This window comes from Dermacentor albipictus, chromosome 6 (assembly GCF_038994185.2).
Source record: "Dermacentor albipictus isolate Rhodes 1998 colony chromosome 6, USDA_Dalb.pri_finalv2, whole genome shotgun sequence".
In the NCBI taxonomy this organism is placed as follows: Eukaryota; Metazoa; Arthropoda; class Arachnida; order Ixodida; family Ixodidae; genus Dermacentor; species Dermacentor albipictus.
Window position 1 is genome coordinate 103,888,308 of NC_091826.1, and position 6,000 is coordinate 103,894,307.

A 6,000-nucleotide genomic window follows, 5' to 3' on the forward strand; every position below is an offset into this window, starting at 1 on the left:
AAACTTGACAATAAAAGTTTTCTCTCTCTCTCTCTCTTGAACACAAATTGTTTAAGTCTTGCAGCCGTGGTGTATGCCGAAGGTTTAAGGATCCTCAGCACCGGGCCTTTAAGAGGTACCGCCACTGGTGCGTCTGCTGACTCGTTTAAAGTGAGCCCCATGTGTCCTGATACCCATACCAGTTGGATGAGGCGTAAATTTGGGGGGATAGATGAATAAGGTTCTCGGGGAATGGTAGATGAACTTGGCACTGATAGAGCAGAACAAACGGAAATAGCGCGAGCACACTGCAAGACAAAACAGCTGTCGTTGTCTTTATCAATGTGTAAAGCACTCGTCACAGTACGTCACTACTCACTTAATTGAGCAAATGCAATGGTCTGTGCGTAGAAAAAAAACTTCTCTGCAATAGGGCTTGTCTCTAACCAACGGCAGCCGTCATACTAGTGTCTGTCAACAAAGTCGATGGCGCAAGTTTCGCTATATCGTCCTTGTGTGTCACCCTTTGTCGTGGCTCTCAAGCTCTGATCCCCACGCCCTGTTTGGTTGTTGTATGCCGACAGTGTAGCCGACGTCGGCTTGCACATTCTCTTAATCGCCTTGAGGTGCGTATGTTTGGCATCTTCGTTGCGGATTCACTTTTCATCGCGGCGTTTCGACCTAATTATTGTTTCACTTCAGAAGCTTCACGATTGAAGTTCGTCGTTTGCATTGTTATAAGTTCGCGCTCTCGCAGGTAATTACGGTCGGTTCGGCATCAATTCGCGCCATGAACTGAAATCGAAGCTCTTCGCTTACTTCCTCGAGCAGAACTATTTGCACCGTGCCTGCAGAACATAACCGAGGAATGCCAATAATACGTTCACAACGGCATTTATACTTGGTGATTCGACATCTCTGCGTTTCTTCTAATTAATCTTCCTATCTCTCTCGCTCTCGCTCTCTTTATCGAGTGATTTATTTAAATTTGGTCATTTCTTATTTAAGCACATTATTATGCACATTCTCCGGGGCAGTTTCACGCATCCAATCTGTTTGATCGAACAGCGAAGACAAACCAACGAACTAGAGTCAGCGTCTTTAGGTGAGCGAGAAACAAGTTTCCTCATAATCAGCTGTACGAAACATCGCTTTCTTTGCTTCGAAGTCAACCACTGAAATTTTGAACTTTGACATTTCCTCAAATGCTTGCTTCAGAGTTAGATATGCGATCGTCATTCGCACGTTCAGCATAAGCGGCATAGCCGTTGAAGAAAAATATATTGGGTCTGTTGACCTCAGCCTCAATCCTAGATTCAGAGAGAGAGGAAGAAAGAGTAGGGTGATAGTAGGGCTGCACCAATTGGTTTTGCTTTCTTGAAAAACGTTATATTCATGCAAAGACAGAGGCTGACTTAAATAATATGCACAGGCAACACAGGCTGCTATTGAACGCTCACCTTCAGAAACAAGGTGTCTGTCTATATAAGTACGACGCAGTCACGCGTGAATGCAGGCACGCCAGATTCACGTATTAGCTTCACGTAACTAGCTTCACGCCAGCAATTGCAAATGACACGTGTCCTCTTAGTTGACCGTTTCGGCTTTTCAATGCTAGCAATGGTGCAACGACTGCTACATTTGCGGTGGAACACCGTGGTTAGATGCGCAGCTTAATTCGTAACGTGCATTAGAAGCAACACGTAAATAACGATGACGTGTCACATCACTGCTTACCGGTCCTTTTTTATACGCTACGAAACAACAGTCATCATTTCGCGTATTTCTCCTGAAGACTCGCGGTACCTGGAGTTCTTGTTTTTTCTTCGTTTTTTTCCTTTCGCCGATGCCGGCGCGTCGAGAACTCCAGAAACACTTGCCCTCGACATTGTTAAAGTACTATAGCTGCATTAGTGTGCAAGAACAACACATAAGTAATGGCACGTTGCAAGGTGGCATGCATGCATGCATACCTGTCTCGAAGTGCTTTGACGGAAGAAGGCCTCCTCGTCTCGTCCTCGGGAACCAGGCCTCGCGCTGCGTATATGTATGCAAACGAGATAACTCGACGCGCAGAACGGCGTGGCTCGGTCGTTGGCGGCGTCGCAACAGAACGGTTGCTGTCTGAGAGAATGAAGAGTCAAGCGGTTGCCCACTGTTTGGTGTGAAAGAAGACAGTGTGGGTCTCCCGCCGGAAAGATAGCTATACGATCGCCCGATACAGCGGAGCTTGCAAACCTTTTTGCTCGCCCTCTTATCACCGGCCCGCCATGCCTGTTGAACGCTCTCCTTTCTTCCTCTACCGTTTTGTTACTTTCACTGCCTGGCACCCCTCTCTCTCTCTGTAGGGCTCGTCATTTGAAGCTCTCTCTCTCTCTCGACCTACGTCACCAACGTCTCTTATCCTCTCCTCGGCTCTTTCTTTTTTCTTTTTTCGATCTCTCGCCCTATCTCTGCACACGTCCACGCAGTGATCATGTCCGTACAGACTGGAGAGCTAGACCGTAGCTTTCAGTAAACAACAGATGCGGGGTGGAGATGACAGAGTGAGCCGAGCGTCGGAAGGCGCTCCTCAGTGTGCAAAGGAAGAAAAGTTCAAGGCCCTACGCCGAAAACCTATCAGGAGAAGTTAGGCGTTATTCGCTAGTGAAAAGAGAGACAATTATAGTCTGTGATGATAAAGCCTGATGCTTAAGTGTGACATTGCGTACAGACAGTCACTAAAGTTTCCGGACCGCAGGTTCTCAGAAAACGTTCAGTTTCCGAGCAGCCTGTAACCGTAGTCAGTAAAACCAAACCCCACAATGCTGTTCGGATATACTGGTAGATGCTGTAAATGCGAAAACTAGCTAGGCTGCGTTGTGAGGCTGCGCACATATTCAGCTTTTTCTCATATCTGGTGTTCCGTAAAATTTTTTGGTTGACTGTACTCCACTATTCTTTCTTTCGTTTTTTTTTTCTTTTCGTTTCATCTACACCACTCATTGCGGCTTATCTTACGAGTCGTCAGGCGAGAGTGATACATAGTCGAAATAAAACAAGCACTCGTCTGAGGTTTTAAAGTAAATAAAATATATAATGACGTTTCGGAACCACTACGGTTCCCTTGTTCGCAATGAAGATTAGCACGAGAAGGGGGGGGGGGGTGGATTGATAATTTATGCGTTAGGTGGCGTAGAGTGCGGGAGATCACCCCACGTCCGGTTAATCGAATGTTTTGTCGATTGGGTGTGCAAACGTTCTAAGAGCAGCCGTGAAGATATATGCGCTTCTCTCTCGCGATTTCACTCGTAGCATCGCGATCAATGATGCCGTAAGCAGCATTCACGTGATGATCCGCCAAGGCGTTCGAAATTGCATTGCCTTTTTACAGCGAAGCTATCTATGGCTAAGATCCCGGGATTTCTTCGTGGTGTAACGTCGACAGGAAGCTATCATCATCTATGGCTCATAACCGCGTAAGACGGAAGCTACAAGCACTCAGCCAAGTGAAGCGAACAGTGCATACATTCCTTGGAATCACACATAGAACACACAGAACGGCACACGTTTCTATAAAGAACAAGCTCGAAACAAGCACCCGAACCACATAATTGATCATAAGGCGCTCCTGCGCCCAATGCAATGCGAAGCACCATAGCGCTCCCCGCATACGTTTCCCGGTAAAGATTTGTCGCGCAAGCAGCCGCGGCGACGGCAGCTTGACTGCAGCATACGTAGCAGGAAGTGACGTAACTACACTTTCGTACGTAAAAGGAGAACCCGCCTAGCAACTGATTTCTGTTGTGACCGCGCTATGGGAAGGCCACGTACAGTAAGGACTCCTGAAGAGCAGCGTGCATACGAGGCGCGGTGAATTTCTCTTCTCTCAGCTCAACTCTTTGTAGGTGCATGAACTAGCGGCGAAAGCCAAGTCGCAGGCCGTCGAGACGTCTTAGGGTAATAATTAGGTGCAATGCGCGTGATTGTTGCCATGATAATAATTTCAACCTACGTCGACTCGCAATGGTTAAGTGCATCTGAATGTTGCCACGTATACGCATAAACGCGTCATCGCGCCCGCGCCACCGCTCGTCTTACAAACTCATGTTCTCTCACCTGACATGAAGTTGCCTTCCTTGGCGTCAAACTTGACCCCCAACTTAAGTTTAACTTGCATGCTGACATGGTCTCAAAAAGAATTGCCTTTGGAATAAGAGTACAGTAAAAGCTCATTAATTCGAACCGCAAGGGGAAGCCGCTTCAGTTCGAATTAACGAAAGTTCGAACTAACGAAAGTGAAGGAGGGCAACAGTACACTGCGATTTGGAAGCAGTAGGGCATGTCAGAAATTTGGCATGTCAGAAAATGATGGCGTGTGCCCACGGCACACGCCATCTTCAAGTCGAAGCTCTGGGTCCGACTGTGCCACACCACCGATGTCCACCGAAACGAACGTTAGCCGAGGCTTAACACCATCACAATGAATCGCGACGGCCGATACCTCCTACGCTGAAAACAGAGGTGCACAACCGATGAAGACTTCCGAGACAAAGACGCTCAACATGTGAAGGTGGCGAAAGCCCTGATTCGTTGGTTCTTGATTGCAAGCGCAGCTGCGACGTACTTGATTCGCTGTGTTTTGGAGCTTGCAGTGCCATCTCCGCACAACATTAGCAGCTGTACAAGATTTGCAAAGCCTCCGAGATTCGCAACGGCCAAGAAATCTCGGAGGTTACGTAGAACGGGGAGGCTGACCCCTTCTGGCTGACCCCGCGTCGGTTAGATTTTTTTCCGATTTTGCCTTCTCTCGCCGTTCTCTCCGTTTCGGAGGCAATACAGCCTTGTGTGTAGGCAGTAGGCGCGTTTCTCTGGCCGGGTGCCAGGCGAGCGTAGTTCGAATTATCCGTGAGGGAACCTTCTGGCGTTCGAATTAACGGACTTTTTTATACATAGACTTCTGTGGAGCTTGGCCGGACCAAATCGTACATTTCGAATTATCCATAAATTCGAATTATTGAAGTTCGAATTAACGAGCTTTCACTGTACTAATTCTAACGCGCTCGTATTTTCCACAAAACGTGAGAACTTCACTTTCTTACGCATTTATTCATTGTCACTTGCAATACTGCATGCATCTCAGTTTGAGGAAACACATATTGCTCGCACATAATAACATCTACAACATTTACAAAATCAAGCCTTGAGGATCATCAATTTCTCCCGTTACATGTCACATGCAGTACAAATTTTCAGTTCCTTAGAAATACTACCATTACGTTACATGCTCCAGTTTAAGTTGGTTTTACTAATATACCGCACACTAAATCATGAAATAATTTTAGATGCAATTAATAACTCTGCTCTTACCAACACTAACAATACGAGATTTTCCTCTAACAACATTTTTTTTACTCCCTCGAATAAACACTAATTATGGAATGTTTACCTCCCTTCTTACGGCCATTAAATACTGGAACAAACTACCACCCCATATTAAAGCCTGCCGCACAACATTGACATTCAGGAGAGATACGAAGAAGTATTTACTAACGACACGAGTGGCTACTGATTCATTACTATAAGTATATATTGTTTACAAATTTATTTTCCAGTTTTCGATGATTCTGTATTTACCTAATGTATCTATAGCTTTGTCGCATAGTCTATATAACATTTCTACTTTGTGTATTATAAGCATATGTTTGTTTCTAATTATCTGTTACATTAACGTCGTGTTCTTTTATATGTGTCATTATTATGTTTCCATAGAGTGTCAATTACTACATATTTATTTTTTCATACGCTGTATCGGTTTCATTTGCGTGTATATTGAACTTCAATTAATGTAAGCACCTTTTTGTATTTGTTTATTTTCTTCATTAACTTCCTGTTTTCTGATGTCTGCCACTGATATGTTGCCATAATGTATTAATTCCTGCATTGTTAAATTACTAATGGGAGGTCCCCCTGACAGTTCTTGTAAATCCGGGACCTCCTTCTGTACTAATGATGAATGATGAAAATAAATTAATAACTTCA

General features: G+C 45.2%; 1 protein-coding gene across 2 annotated transcripts in view; it reads right to left on the reverse strand.

Annotated features, from left to right (window-relative positions):
- The window catches only part of LOC139061316 (D-aspartate oxidase-like), a 49,286-nt gene extending 47,027 nt beyond the window's left edge, over positions 1–2,259 (reverse strand). Inside the window, exon 1 of one of the 2 annotated variants that reach the window (XM_070541171.1) lies at positions 1,953–2,259. The gene's annotated coding sequence lies outside the window, so the exon portion shown is untranslated. The remainder of the gene's footprint in view (positions 1–1,952) is intronic. The other variant, XM_070541170.1, reaches the window with a different exon arrangement.
- Between the last annotated feature and the right edge of the window lie 3,741 nt (positions 2,260–6,000).